A 16,597-nucleotide genomic window follows, 5' to 3' on the forward strand; every position below is an offset into this window, starting at 1 on the left:
GAAGATCAGTATTAAAGGAGTCCTTGACTTATCTCTACAGTGCCAATATAGTCCGGCCTATCTGGGTACCGAATAATTCTATCTGAAATCTATTGAGATTTATGTACTTATTATAATACAATAATGTCCCGGAATCCTTATCCATATTATATGGATTCTACTTATTAGTGATTATAGTATATCCTTTACAAGAGCAAATGAATCATATAAACAATTTTGAAAGTTATCAAACTGGAATTTAAGCTTTAAATTGAAAAAGGCGTTACTGTGAACAGCCCAGCTCGTTACAGATATAATAAAAGGAAACACATGATAATTATCTGGACATATGGTCGGTGTACAGACAGACTAGACTAGATTATATTTTGGTCTTGTAAAGATAAGTGAAAAGCTCCTTCAATTCTGATTTTTCCGATGATATTTTTAAAAAGATGTTACATCAAATAGATGAGTTTCATTTTTACAGTAAATAATGCAATCATTTTGCTATTCCGAATGCTTGGGGTAGGTTTTTCTGAAGTCGTTGAAAAAACACTTGGTCCACCCAAGTAGCATTGGTAGCTGGATAACAGTTTATCCAAATGAAATGAAGCGGCATAAACAAAATTTTAGCTGAATAAGCTACTATTCAAATACCAATGGGCAGTCTGTCTGAACCCGACCATATGATAAAAATCAAATTTTGTGATAAAGGATCCATGAGCTTGTTTTTTTTTTCGACTTGAACTGTGTGTTTTGTAGCTTCGTAAGCATCATTGGTATTTCTTACAGATTGCAACAATTTTTGTTTTGTGCCTTTGCTTTTTAGTTTTGCAATTTTGGACATATTTTCCACTGAAGAACAGTTTTATGTGCGAACATCATCGAAAATGTGAAATTTTGTCCCACTTCGGTGTAAAATAAATCTGGTCACTTTATGCTACAAATACATGTTCACTAGTACCGCTCAGTAGCAGAATTAAAATAAAAACAAGCAATCTATTACAAATCCTTGATATACTGACTAACTTAACCAAAGACGAAAAAATCGGATTTCTAGGATAAGACTAATATTAGATTAATCAATTGCAAAATTGTATTTGAAGATGTCTAATGGTACAATTTCTAATCAAGTCATCATTCTCTTGCTAATTTTCATCTCCTAGTTTCGGCCTTTTGCTTGGTATCCCTTATGTTGCCCGAGGTAGTGTTCTCACGAACATATGAACTTTTTAACATTTTAATGTAAAATAATTGAAACTAATCAGCTGATTCATAAATTGTGGTCAGATTGATTCATATTCGAGGGCAGGTTTTTTCCGTTTCAAAAAGTGTTTTCTTATGTACAAATAAGTGAGTTTTTTCAATATTATCAGGTACCTATTTCAATTAGTACAATGTTCATTAACTATAAGTATATGCCCAACTGTACCATTTGGTTTTGAATGCATTGAAATATATTGAATATATTAGTAGATGAAAAAACCGAATTTAGTACTATACCATTTAATTCCACTAGAGTTTGTATCCTTTGACAGATACGCGTATTTCGACCTCAACTGTAAGGCCGTCTTCAGTGTCGTGTACTAAGTCGAGTCTAGTACACGACACTGAAGACGGCCTTACAGTTGAGGTCGAAATACGCGTATCTGTCAAAGGATACAAACTCTAGTGGAATTAAATGGTATAGTACTAAATTCGGCTTTTTCATCTACTTATAGGTATTCTACTAAACAGCTCGAAGATTAATTATTGAATATATTGCTTTTTATATGCAAACTTTCGCAAAGCCTCAATTGATTCATAATTGTAGGGCCAATGTATAATGGATAATTTGAAACCGACTACAATAACTCGGGGTTTCACCTTAAGTCCGAACCGAAGTCAATCCTTGGATCTTCAAGAGCTCAATCTTGGAAAAACAGACAACCGTTTAAAAATTAAGCCGATTGGTCACTCGCTGGTGATGACGAATCGATCAAATTTACAGCATAAATTACCATCTACTTCTCCAGATTTGTACTCTTGAAAATTTGAGGTATGGCTTCAATGAATCTTTACCTAAAGCACCGAAAGGAATCAGGATTAACTTTTGAAAAGGCTGTCTATAAAAATTCATAAAAATGATACATATTTCTCACATGACCACAGAAAACCGATGGAGCCGCATCATGCCTCTCGTTGGCACATTGCTCAACTCGGGCATCCTTATAATGACGATGATTGCGGCGCCGCTCTAATCGATTGTTTATGACCAGTCGAACCGAGCGACGACAACGACGCCCACGCTTAACTTCTGTTACACATTGGATGTATAAGTTTTACGCAGTTGTCAAAAGTTCTTTTGTCTTTTTATGCAATTTTCAGTATTGATTAATCTACACGCCATCAATATGTAGCAATATTGTAAAAAAAAAGTAAAAATACATAAGAATTTTCAACATCCAATGTGTAACCGAAGTTAAGCGTGTCCGGCATTAGAATCCGAACCTGTCGGCGGCGGAGAGCTCGATCGCGAGAGCGCGCCAATGCCATGAGCGAAGCTTGCAAACGGGATCGATGCATGCTGCTGCCGCTGCATCTACTACTAATGCACTCTCGGTCGTTTAGTACACTACAAGCCCGTTGCATCACCAGCTAGAGGTAAGGGGCTTCTACACCAACACACAGCCGGGGAAGAGACACGACAAAATTGTTAGAATCTTGAGGCGCTTCGGTTGGCGTTCTTGATGGTGGTGTTGGTTGATTGGTTGGTGATGATCGCCTTGCTGCTCGATGACGGTTGGTTAGATCGTTGCTGTTAGCGCAAACCAGTGTCAGCACGGGTTCGAAACTTTAGTAGGTTAGTACGCGTCGAGGGCAACGGGCATTTAAGCGCAGTGTTGTATCGCGAGTACTAAACACCTCCCGACGATCGCCCTCTCCACCCCCTCGAACCGGGACAGGGTTGTATCCCGACGTTTATATAAGTTAGGACTGATGTTTTCTTCTTAGTTGTACTGTTAGTGTTGATCTGCTGCTGCTGCTGCTCATATGGTGATGTGTTCCCTCGGATGAAAATGTTCGCGCGCGCGGCTTCTCTTCTCTAAGCAGTAAGGGCTTAATACTAGATGCTTTGGACGAAACGAGGCATTTCGTGTTAGAACGCTGACTAATGTGAACGTGCTGATTGTTGCCTGTGAAGTGTGTTACTGGGTACACAGAGTGTTACTGCAAATTTGCTGGTGGCCTTAGAGTGTAGTGTCAGAAGGGAGTCCCTAGCGCGTGTGTCCCACTTCGCCGTCGATTATGTTCTTGAAGAACGTTGAAGAGCGACGTGACTCGATGTGGTGTAATTGATGGTTGAAGAGTTCTAAGTGCAGCATCCATTCCAATTCTGTAGTGATTGAATTAGCCTCCAAAGAGGAATTAGTACGAATCAGCGTAACTTCTCTGTGTGGTTGGTGACTAACTGGTTGATTGGTACCACATTCAATTCAGTCATGTGAAGAAGATTCTTGGTGTTATTCAGTGAAGCGCGGCACAGCAATTTGCGGCGATCGACGAAAAGGGCGTGACTGTCACGCGTGCACACATGTGACGGTTCTGGGCTGTCGGATTTTTTTGACCATTGCAACTGTTTGAGCCCAAAATTGGAGTGTTATCCCGACGTTCGTCTTGCACAAAGGAGCTTCTTTCAGAATGGTGATCTGTTGCGCGAAGAAAGGAAACGAAATCAACGCACAAGAAGAGATCGCTTTTCAGCAGCGTGAAGAGAAAGAGTGAAAGACGGGGCACAATTATTCCAATTCTCGAAAAAAGGACGGCACCACTCAACATCTGGCCCCTTCGTCCCGTCGTCGGGTTGTCGTCTTCATTGGCCTCTCCTCACTTCGGTTCAGATGGCAATGTGAGTTTTCGAACCCATAAACGTGTGTTTTGTGTGTTGGTTGGTTTTGTGCGCTATTTTTAGAATGTACTAACTTCAAAAACACTCTTTTGCTTGCTGTGTGTATATGTTCTCTTCTGCTGTTTCTGGTGCTGCTGCTGCCAAGCTAGGCTAATATACAATTATGACCATCATGCATTAGAGACATCCCATATGATTGGGGAGAGCAAAAGCGCTGAAATAGTGCCTGCTGCTTCATGTGTGTTGTATCTTGGCTCGAACTCGGAGCAAATTTTGTTTGATTATCTCAGCGACTATGTTATCAACAACTGGAACGCAGCAGAGGAATACTCTTAGTAGCGTTAGGCCCTGCTGTTGCTGCTGCTGCTTCAACTGCTTCGGAAGGCGATAGCAATATTCATCACAAGCTCAACGCTGGAAGACGAAGAACAAATGCTGGAATGAATTGTCATTGTAAGTTAAATTTGAATTTATTATTATGATACCATCTCGCGAAGGCGCGGTAAACTGATCAGGGCTGTGTGTATATGTAGATTACAATTGCATGTATGTGGTGCTTCTGCTTCGGCCTGAATGGTGTCGGACGGCGACGACGAGGATGATGATGATGGTAGCGTAAACATGTAGATCAGACATTCCCAAGCTTTAACGGGTGCCTTACCGAGGGGGTTTATACTAAACATCACTTTTGCAATCCCTCCATGATAATAATAAATGTCAAATTTACATTACAGCCCCACTGCACTTACTTAGAACATATGTCCTTAAATTGTCAATAACTTATACAATACACATAATTCATTAGTTTTTGACAGAATTGTAACAAATCTGGTTAATAAGTTAGCCTTTATATGTTAAATATGTCACCATTTTAAATCGATTTTGAAACACAATTTTTCTATATATTAACAGTTACAAAATAGTAAGACCAATCATAGAACTCATTATGTTATTTTTCGTAACTGAACTCTGTTACAATTGTTTTTTTTTTAACAAAAATTAACACACCCCGTGCATAATGCTCTATTTTTGTTCTTTTTATTATGGACTGGATAACCACTACATTCATTTCTTGAAATTACAGTATTGGTCAGTAATTTTTCACAGTTTTTCAGACGTAACTTGTATTCAAACGTATATGTTTGAGTGATTTTCCTAATCCTGAGCTCAAACGCAGTAACAGTGTGCCTAAAGTGAATATTTTGACAAATTCTGCAATTAAAATTGCTCAAAGTATTGAAGAAAAAACACCACAGAGCCATGAGAATACAATGTCCTTACAAAAAACTTGGCAAGGGAGGTGTTCGAAAATGAACAAATTTAGCGAGAGGTAATGTTTCCTTGAATACCATTTTCCACAATAAAAGGTGGATTTTTTACACTACCTTATGAAATATTGCAAAGTGTAACAGCTCCGAAGGTGGCTTTACGGAGAACATATGGTAAAATGGGGTGATGAAAACACCGTTCAATAATTTGGTTCAATCTGACTGAACAATTTCTTGGAAAATAGCAATCATTTAATGTTTGCATCATCAAACTGGGTCCATAAATTAAGATAAAGAGATTACCTGCATCCTTCGACAACAGCATCGTATTTTTTCATGAATCCATTACCTTCCAAATTAGTGAAATAATGAGAGCTTGAAAATTAAAGTTTTGTTGAGTCAGGGCATTGAAGACCAGACATTTTCAAATATGCGTTCCATCAAGGTGGACCAAGTGAAAATCTTGAATACCGGCCAAAATAAGCTGGTCCAAAAAGTGGGTTCTGGTATATTCCATACATACACTACATAACCACCAAAAACTTCTATCCGACTCTGGATTCTATTAAAAAAAATGCACATATCAATCAGTTTATTGTTTTTACTACTTGGCCGCTTTGTTTGACAAGAAATTGTTAAAATTTCTGATCACCTATCCAAATACACTAAATAACTAGAAACCTATATCAGGTGCATACAATTTTTATTATGTAATATGTAATATTTATGTATGAGTAGAAGAATCATTCCATGTCGAAAAATATAACAAATCCTTTAAAATATCTTGCATTTCCTCGCGCTAAATGCGCTAAGGAAGCACTTATCGTTTTTGTTATTATGGTAAAAAGCACTTGGTTCACTCTGACTGCATACTTTTATCAATTTTTTACTGATCATTCATAGTAAATTAGAATAATCCGTTCCCACTCTGACAATCATAAAATAACTCCGTAAGATTTACAGAACTTTTTCTGAGGTGTAAAACTCAAGGTAACACAAAATACACAGCAACGAATCTTCAAAAAATTTGAATGCGATCGTATCGAAATGCGAGACTTTTTTCTAGTACTCTTTCTCTGTTGCTCTTCCGTGCTTCCCCTTACTCACACTTTAGAAGAACTCCTGAGTGACCCTTTCGAACAAAACATGCCTCACGGAGTTTAGATGGCACTCTGTTTTGATTGATTTTCCTCCGTTTTGTACTGAATCGCATCATTTTTCGTTGCCTTTTTGATTAGTATTTTTTCGCTTCCTCACAAAGGGGAAGGTATAGCACAGTGGTGTAGGGCATGTTACCGAACTCTGGTGATTTTGAGGGGTATTATCAAGCTTGAAAAAGATCCACAGGGAACTTTTGCCCCATGCGAACCTTTGCCTCATGATACGTCACTTAGACTGGGGTTGATTACATACTTTTCTATAACCTCTCAACATGATTCTACCCCATTACCCCGAATACCATTTCCCCGAATGCCATCACCCCGAATTCCATTGCCCCGAATGTACCATTACCCCGAATTCCATCACCTCGAATGCTATTTCCCCGAATTTACAATTATCTTGACTTGATGATATTGATGACATTTCCCCATGATATTGGAATTCGGGGTAATGTCATTCGGGGTCATGGGTCGTTCGGGGTTTTGGAATTCGGGGTAATGGCGTTCGGGTTAATGGCATTCGGGGTAATGGGATTCGGGGTAATGGGGTAGAATCCTCAACATCCCTAACCTTATTCAACTTCCTTCTCGAACTGAGCATGAGTGACATTACTGGATCATTAAAATAACCAAAACAGCCGCTATGAAAAGCACAGATAGCGCCACCGTAGTCTTGTGTGTTTGAAATAATAGCGATGATGTCACAATGTTAAATGTTTTTATGCGGTGAGTTCCGAAAGAGTTACCGTAAAACGGGGAATCTTTGATAATGCGGGCAACTTTGATAGTGCCTACCACAAACGAAATATCATAATTTCTGTTAATCAGTTAAGCAAAACGAATGCAAAACTAAAGAATATTAGCATGATACTCCATGTAAAAGCTGTTTTCATTTTTAACGAGATCATTTGAGGCTTTATATGCGAATATTAAGGTGAAGGTTCATTGAGCACGTAAACATAATGTTGCCACCTAGTCGAGCCACCCGCTAAAGCACCCTCTCGAGCCACCCTACAAGGCGGAGCACAATGTTATGTGCGTCGGCCAAAAATAAATCATCATGTTTCATGTATACATCCACCAACAAAATTATGAAGGTAGTGTTACTTGCACACGTTTCATACAAAGGTATTATTGTCGATATGAATTCATCAACAACTTCATAAAAACTCAAAATCACAATTAATTTCATTTGGTAGTGAAAACATGTTTTTTGACGAAAATTATAAGCATTTTTCACACCATGCGTGTGTTGTTTACTATTTTTGGCAGTTTTCTCCTCTCTTCTCTCGCTTCTCACGGACGGAGAAAGTTGCCATCAGTATGCATTTGAATTCTACAGTCAATTGTACTGTATAATATCTTATATTCATTTTTGCTGTTAAATTGCGTCGTACATTGTTTTTCTCACGCATAAAAATGTTTTGCGACACTTGTGACATTGTACACATTTTGAGTATTATGAAATTGTAAAATACGTGGGTGTAGCAAGTGTATGAATATCCAAACCATTCTAATTGCAAACATAAAAACTGGCATCACTTCCAATCAGTGAGAGCGGCGCATTCGAATCATAAACAATGTTGGCTCAGTGAATTCGCGTTCCGGTGCTGTTTTCGAGCACAAATTGATCAATATAAGTGATTTATTGCTCCCAGGAGCATCGTGCGTGAATAATCAAAGTGTTTCAAGTATCGCATTAGATTTTTGAATTGCTACGGTGAGTAGAAATACGATTAAAAGTGAGTTTTAGAACGGGCACCGAAAAGCCAGCAAACAATATCTCGGTGCGTGAAGGAGAAGTGATTCGGAAGTGCGTGGTATTTTACAACACAAATCACAGCAATAACTACGTATTTGCATTCAAAAACTGGTGATTTGTGAAAAACATATTATGGAATGCTTTCAGTTAAGAAACCACCGCTCTACAATAAGGCCAGAAACTTCAAATAATCTCCAAAACACTGAGAGAAGTGTGGGAGGAGGGAGCGGAAAGCGAAGGGAGAAGTAAGGTGCCGTATTAGAGGCCATTTTGGTACTCATGGGGATATGTCTCTAAAAATTGATGTTATTTTAGCATTTTTAAAACGCTTACAAACAGTCTGTTCTACGATCACTATTTGATGTAGTTTTGAATAGTTGGTCCTTTATCTTTGACAGCCTAGTTATCAAAGAACTTGAATGTGGTCTCAAATCTGTTAGCGAAAAGTATTTTCACCAACTGGGACCATTTTTGGAATCTAAGTCAGAGATTTCTATATAACGTTAAACGCCTAGATGTATGTAATGCCCTATAAATGTTGCGTAATTCATTCAATTTTGTTCGATTTATACTCCATTGTCAAAGTTACCCCAAAATAGAAAACCGACTTTCGATTACATGAAAAAATATATATCCATTCAAAATGAATCTTTTGGCAATCTATCAACTGCAATCGAAAGCTAGGATGCCAGTACTTGTTTTAAAAATATAAACTATAATTCTTTGAAACAGCATGCATAAACATTCAAGTTTTCTTCGAAAAAAAAACTATCAAAGTTACCCTGTTTTACGGTACTGGTCGGACTCGATTATCCGGAGACTCGATTATCCGGTGACTCGATTATCCGGGATTCGATTATCCGGAATTTTAGACTCGATTATCCGGAATTTGTTTTTTGGTGTTCTACTGTGAAGTCCTTCGAATTAATTTCCTTAAATTTTATTTCAAATTCTTTCGCTAAGTTCATTTGAAGTCCTTCAGAAATATTTCCAAAATACATCACAAGGTGCGTCAGGATTCTATTTTTTTTTTAATTCTGCTTGAAATCCCCGGATTATACATGATTTATCTACGAAAAGTAGATAACATATCTCTTGCCTTCGAATCTTTAGAGGAATTTTGTTTAAAACCCCAGTAATACATTTGCTTCCCAAATCAGCATAGCGGAATTTGTGGACAAACATTTAGCAAAATAGGAAACAAGGGCAAAGAAATTTATTAAGATACACGTAAAGACACGAATGCAGCAATGCGGTGTAAAGCGTCATTAATAAAAAAAAACATAAAAAAATTTGTAAGGAGCTTCCTAAAACAAATTGAGAAGTTAAATTTAACCTGTAATTATCGCCTCAAGAGAAAAGATTTCAAATGATCCCTTGATTTTTGTTGTTCTGTTGAATATTTGTTGTTTCTTCCTGCTTCAATATTTTGCTGTTTCTTCTTACTTGACGAATTCCATATTCCAAAAAGCAACACTTAAAAGTTAAGATTCTTTTATTTTTATTTACTCTAGATGTTTTGAAAAATAGCACAATTGAAAAACCATCCGGCCTTGGTGAAGGTCCACCAAGAACTCCTCAACAAATTTCCAAAATAATTCAAATTAACCTCCAAGATTTAAGTTCAGTAAAGTTTTCCCATGAGATATTTTTGGTAATGTTCTTTAAAATAGCACCAATATTTTCAAGTTAAACTTTTACAGTTCTACCCGAACAATTTAAAATATTACCTTCAAAACAGTTTGTATGGAATTTATGCAAGTAGGAGAAAAATCGTTTCTCCTTTAATCTGTTCGCCATAGTATCATTAAACTTCGGACTTTAAGCAAAACATTTTCCAAGATGTTCGATACAAATACCTTCAGTAAAAATTTAAGTAAAAAACGATGAAAAGCGAACATGAATTTTCGTAGTAAATCCTAAAAAAAAACACTAAAGTTTTTCTGTTTGGAATATCATCAGGAATTTCGTCAAAAAGTTTCCGAAATTCAACGTTAAATTAAATTTATTTTTATTTTTATCTGCTAAAAGTTAGATATGAAAATAGGCATCTCAAAAACATATGTTGCTGTATTCCAGGAGTAGTTTTTGAACCAAAAATTGAGAGTTGATATATTTCTGGATGTTATTTATGAAAGAATCCCGGAATAAACATTCGGAAAAATTTGGGTTATTTCAAGAACCTAAACAAACATTTAATGGAATTATTTAAGAAATTCATGCATGAATATCAAAATCCTTTAGTAAACCTGTAAAAATTCCTTTAAAAATCATAGAAAATAGCTAGTGCTATCTGATGAAAGAAATCTAGAGAAATTATTTGGATGGAACTCTGGTGAATTTTTTGGAAGAATCCTATTCGACGATCTCGAAGGAAACAATAATATAATTCTCTGGAAAATTCCCTGAACAGATTGTTCGGGTAACTTCTGAGTATTTTCACGGAAGAGTTTCCACTATGAACTGTAATAGCAATGTATAGGAATGTTTTAGGTTCCTAATATTCTCAAGTCGGCATTTTTGAAGACAATTCAAAATATCATTTTCGAGAGTGTTATGAAAGAACGCGGGAAGTAATATCAAATTGTTTTTTGGAGAAATCTAAAGGAACACTTATAAAATTTTCTGCGAAAAAAAAGCAGGTGGATCTGCGGGAACTTTTCGGAGATATCTCTAAGAGCTTTTTTTCAAATGAATCCTGTTTAATTTTTCATAAAATTCTTATAAAATATTGAGGATGGTTTCCTCCTGAACACCTGAAAGATTTTTTTTTTTTGCAGGAAGCCTTGATTAAATTTTGATGCGAATTTTCCAAGTAATCCTTAAGTATTTCCGAGGGATTTTCTGAAATATAAAGGTAAAGTTGGAAAAATTGTTGGTGGACTTTTTGAAGAATTTGTAGAAATAACCCTTGCTTGGTGATTTGTGGAGAAATCTTTGGTGATTTAAGGAGGAATGTTTGGTAAATCCCTGATATTTCTTGAGAAATCCTTGCCCAAAAATGGTTGGAGATGTCCAAAGTAGAATTATCGGTCGAATCTTTTCAAATTTCTATGGGAATACCTACTACAAAACTTTTTGTTATGGCTATATTGGTCATGTGACTCAAAGGTAAGGGGAGTTTGTACAAGTATTTCTGCAAATATATGAAATTAATAGGCGGTTAGGTGTCGTAAGAGAGCGACAAGATTTAAATTAAATAGGTGGTGAATATCAGTTATCGATCGATAGAACCGTTCATGTAACTGCCGACAGTATAAGAGCACATCAAGGACTCCTAAATTTTGGCTTAGTTGGTAGAACAGATAACATCTTTGAGCCAATAATGAAGTAGAGAAGCAAAATGTAGGACGCTTTGATGTTTACCGATTCCCCGATGAATTTTCACCACCAAGTTAATTCCAATCGAAAACCCTTGCGTCACTTTTCCACACATCCATTTAATATATTTGCAAAAATTATTCTACAGACTCTCTTCACCATTGAGTCGCTATCGCCCATGCGTCATAAAAAAGTATAAAAAAAATCAATCCCGATCGATACCTTCTCAGTATACATCAAATATTTTCGAAAGAATTCTTTAAACTTTCTTTAAGAAAATTTTCAACATATTTCCGGAACAGGTTGTGGTTTGGACTTTGACGGAAATTCTGTTATGGATCCTTGTTGAAATTATCAAATACGAGGTAGTTCTGAAGAAATCTCTTAAAGACATCTACAAGTATTGTTTTAGAGGTTATCTCTGAAAAAAAATACTAATGAAAGACTGTGTTTCCTCAAACATTGTTTTGGAAAAAAGTAGAAAATTTGTCTATTGAGGGATTGTACGGTAATTCATGAAGCAATTCAATGCAATACAATTTTCTATATAATTAAGATACACGAGATTCTGTCTTTGCACGATTTTTTTTATACGACCGTACAAAAATGTTTCCACTGGAAACTTTCCAGTTGTATACTTTGTTCAGTCGGGTGATAATTTTAACACAAGCTCAGATCGGCGGATCGCTAAAAGCTTGAGAATCCCTGCCAATGTAGGTAGTTGGCGTCTCCATCATCTTTCATCGCATCGCTTCGGTCGAAGGCCACTCACTCGCTCGGCAATGTGGATGGTTCTAAGCATCTAAGCATCTAACATCTTTTCTCGTGTGCCTGTGCTCTGGCTGCTGCTGCTGAGCCAACGAAAACTCTTTATCAGTGAACAAAGCGGCTCGTTGTGCGGCTTGCGATGTGCTACTTACTCCGCACTCTACTATTTAGTACACACATATTAGAAGGAGGGACTTCTCCATTGCACACAGCACACGGTACACTTAGTTTGGCGGATTACTTCTACTTGGGGTCGGGTAAAAATTCATGCAACGGGAAGAGCACCGCGGAAAGCCAACACCGCCGCATCGAAATAAGTTAACCACATTCACAATGACTCTACGGGGGGAAACACTGGAATGGTATTAATTTGCAGTTGACGGCCGCAAGAATCGAAACACGCTACCTTAGGGATTGATGTGTGTTTATGTATTTACTCCAAGCATGTTATCGATAACTCAGTCATCCAGGGATGGAATCAGTCGATTCAGCAGAATGCTATTACGATGTGTAAGCAAGTTTATGTTATGTCAGTTTATGTTTTCAATTGGTACAATCAAGCTGCTCAATCAGTATAATGTTATGTAACAGTCGTTCTATGTTGATCAATTCTGATTCGCTGATAATGTCACGGATTTTCAGCTCAACGAACACATCCCTTCGTTTTTTATTATTGGGCTTTCTTTACTCAGTTTGTGAAGAAGAGTCACTATACAAGATCATCTAGAAGAACGCTAAAATCGATAAATGTCAACACATTTTCCATTTCAACCACTCCAGTTTATCTGAATATGATTGATCTTGTAAGTAAAGTATTATGGTCGCGTCTATCGTATACAAAATTGATAACTTTGTGAACTGTGGAAAACCCTATATAAAACTACCACGAAAGTTAGTCTTGTCAATTTCTTGTATTTTTGTTGGTGGATGCTCGCGAGGTCTTTGATGTTATTATAATAATACCTTTGCCGAATAATTTTGGAATCCTTAACGCATTCTTAATGAGAGTTCTTTGAAAAAAAAACTCATTTGGATTCCCATGAAATGAATGAGATCCATGACTAACTTCTTACATGGCTTAGTTAAAGCTATTTGATGGACTACTAGATTTTAAAAAATTTTGAAGCTTACTTGAGAGATCTTTCAGATTCTGTCAGATGACTTTGGTATAAAAGATAATGCTTCAAGAATTGAATAAAGAATTTTGAACAAATTTTGCAAAACAATCTTCAAGAGATGATCGTTAAAATTGTCTTCAAGAATTACAACGCATATTTTGCCAAAACTTTTCCAGAAACATTCCATGTGTTCTAGAAACCCACATTCCCCCTCAAAGAGGTGTAATCTCTACAGGGTATCCGTAAAATATCAAAACAGCAAAATATGGCAAAGATTATCTATGTGTAAAAACAATAAGGCTCAATGTGGACGTAACTCGTTTAGTACACCTAATTTCAAAATGGTTGCTTCATTTTGAGATATTCAAATTAAAGTTTATCGAAGATATTTTTTTTATGGGGGTGCTAGCCATTTAAGAAATATTGTCTTCATTAATTTTCAAATATATGAATCCAAATCAAGATAGGTTGGGAGTAGAAAATGTTTCGGTAAAAATCCTGTGAGTTTGACATTTATCTTCCGTCATAAAGCTCGAAAAACGGCGTAGGCTTGTTTTTAACAAACATTTGACATCAGAAATTAGTCGAACTTATTGCTTAAATGCTGATTTGCTGCTGACAAGAAAATTAATCGCCTATCTCGTTGCGTAAGAAATTATTTGCATAAAATTATCACGAAAATCACATTTCTTTGATCGCCGTACGCAGTTGAGTAGATATGTCATTGAAACTAGGGTTTTCAATAGGAAATTTCTTGGCCCATTCAGTCAAGGAATTTCTCTACTTTTCTTGAGCGAAGCAACATACTTAGCTTAAGAATATAATAGGTCAAGTTATGTAGCATTTAGAGATGGGCAAAACAGCTCATTTTAGTGAACGGATCCGATCCGAATCACTCATTTTAGTGAACCGGATCTTTTGAACGATTCAATGGCTCAGCAGCTCGCAAAGGAAGTGCAAACTGAACCGCGCAAATGAAAAAAGGAGCGGATCACTCCATGTTGCGCGTTATATGCTTCGTACCTTTCGTATCGTTCGCTTCCTCATTATTCCCCAGAAACTCACTCGGCCGATTCCCCCTACCCGAACCAAAATGAAGAAGCAAAATGTATTTCGCCGTTTCAATAGGCATTTTTATCTCTATTTTTCGTCTGCTTGTATACAATGTGCGGGGCAATCTAGTTGTTTAGCTGTGTATGCTGGGAGCGCTGAGCTGTAGCAAACTGTGTGCCGTGGCGCGCAAAACAAGAGAATGGGGAAAATAATCGGTTCGTTCTTTTTGCGGGTCAATTTTTGTCTGCTCCGTGCTGATCAAATGAACCAACTCTCACCGAAAACGGATCACTCGTTCTTTTGATTGAGCCGGATCTTTTGAACGGTTCTGGTTCTTTTTGTCCATCTCTAGTAGCAATGTTCAATTTGTTCATCTTGGTTCCATAGAGGCATGCCTTCAAAGTTTGTACGGATAGTATGCGGACACTTTGTTCTGGAAAAAAATCTGTACAAAATTCTCAACATGGTTCTCAATTGGGACCTAAACAAAAGTTTTCACAAGCCTCTGCAGGAACATTAACATAGAAAGCTCTTTTGCAAGCACGAAAACAGTTTTAAGCCCATAAAAATCTGAAAATGATGAAAACATTTTTTATACCTCTGAAATAAAATTTAAACCCTTAGAAACTCTAGAGAACCACTGTGGACTCTTTGGGATCTCAAATAATCGTTGTACTACTTTTTCCCGAATGTCGTTTCCCCGAACACCAGTTCCCTGAATGTCATTTCACCGTATACCCCGTTTCCCTGAATAGCCCATTTCCCCGAAAAGTTTTTGTCAACCATAGGTTGTTAAGGTTGCGACAATTTATGATTGACATTTCATGGTGGTGAATCTGATATTCACCCTTCTTTACTCGATTGGCTGTTCTTCAGCATTTTTTTGGCAATATGTGTTTAGTAGAAAATAATCCAATATATAACTTTCTGGATAGCAATCGTTATTTCTAGTTCACCATCCTGTCACTAAAAACTATTCTGGCACCTTTTTGAACTGCGTCTCATTTGGGGAAAACGGGTCATCCGGGGACCATCTCCTGGAGATCCAAAATCAGGACATTTTGCCATTTTCATAACTCATAAGTTCTACTTTTTGAACATGTTCCGAATAACAGCTTTTTTCTTTAATTTGTATTGTTTTATTTATTCATATTCTTCCACAGGAAGATCAATTCCTTTACAATTCCTCAGTGCAATGTAAAGGAATTGATCATCCTGTGGGTAGATGTGAATGATTTTCTTGAGAAATCACTGTTTAAAGATGAGTGTTAGGAATACCGGGTACCACCGTTGGTTTAATCGCATTTAATCTAACGACTTTATATGTGTTAATTTGCACATAGTTCAGATTAAGCTAATGGAACTGAGTAAAATGAAAAAAAAAAACATTGTTGAACGGAAAGCTGAATCAAAACGCAACATCCAAAGATGTAACCAGAAACATGTTTTTCTGTTCTTCATAACAGGAAGTTCAAATTATAAAATGCACCGTTACCGTTCAAATTAACGGGGATGCACGGTGTTCGGAGTTAGAAACAAAACGTTTTTTTAAGACTGTGTTCTGTTGTCAATAAAAAATCAATGGCATTTTCTGTTTTATTGAAGTAAAATATATAGATATTTCGCAAGTTCAGCTCTTGAAGCAATTTGTCATATATCTCGGAACATTTCGAGTAACTTCAAATTTGCAGTAATGAGTATAAATTTTAGAAACTTCTAATAAGGCCCTAAAGCTCTGTCCCAATTTTAGCACCAAACGCTTAAGTTTAGGCCAAAAACACCTGAATACTTAATTTTTAAATAATTTTCGTTGTTTTTACTTGAAAAACATTTTTTTATGATTTTCGAATTTTTGTCACACCTCTTGGTTTAAACTCAAATTGCCCCTTCCGAAATGTCAAATAAGAACAACCGCAGTGTTAAAACTAAAAGCCCTGTGGCATTTTTGTCTACAACGCGAACGTCAAACATGATCTAAAGTGTCAAGGTTGAGTATAGATTCCTAAATATAACTAGTTCTTTGTAAGACAATAATCTGTCACTTTTCAAAGACACTTGGGTGTTTGGACTACGCAAATATCTTAAAATACACCAAAATTGGAAGTTTATTGATGGTTTTGTTTGGTTTCTAACAAGAAACTTCTTAAGGTTACTGTTTGAAGTCTACCAAAAGACTTAAAAATATAAAACTATAGAGATTGTAAACATTTGCCTGTCCCGTTACCATTTGTAGTAAATCTAATAATCGGAGTTTCGGAAATCTCTTTCATTCTGATAGA

At 36.6% G+C, this 16,597-nt stretch overlaps 1 protein-coding gene across 5 annotated transcripts in view; it reads left to right on the top strand.

The window, feature by feature from the left end:
* The first annotated feature begins 2,811 nt into the window (after positions 1-2,811).
* LOC5565895 overlaps positions 2,812-16,597 on the top strand; it is a 108,496-nt gene continuing 94,710 nt past the window's right edge. For 3 of the 5 annotated variants that reach the window (XM_021848135.1, XM_021848138.1, XM_021848139.1), the window contains exon 1: positions 2,812-4,321. The gene's annotated coding sequence lies outside the window, so the exon portion shown is untranslated. The remainder of the gene's footprint in view (positions 4,322-16,597) is intronic. The other 2 variants (XM_021848136.1, XM_021848140.1) reach the window with 2 other exon arrangements.

Source organism: Aedes aegypti, chromosome 2, assembly GCF_002204515.2.
Source record: "Aedes aegypti strain LVP_AGWG chromosome 2, AaegL5.0 Primary Assembly, whole genome shotgun sequence".
Classification (NCBI taxonomy): Eukaryota; Metazoa; Arthropoda; class Insecta; order Diptera; family Culicidae; genus Aedes; species Aedes aegypti.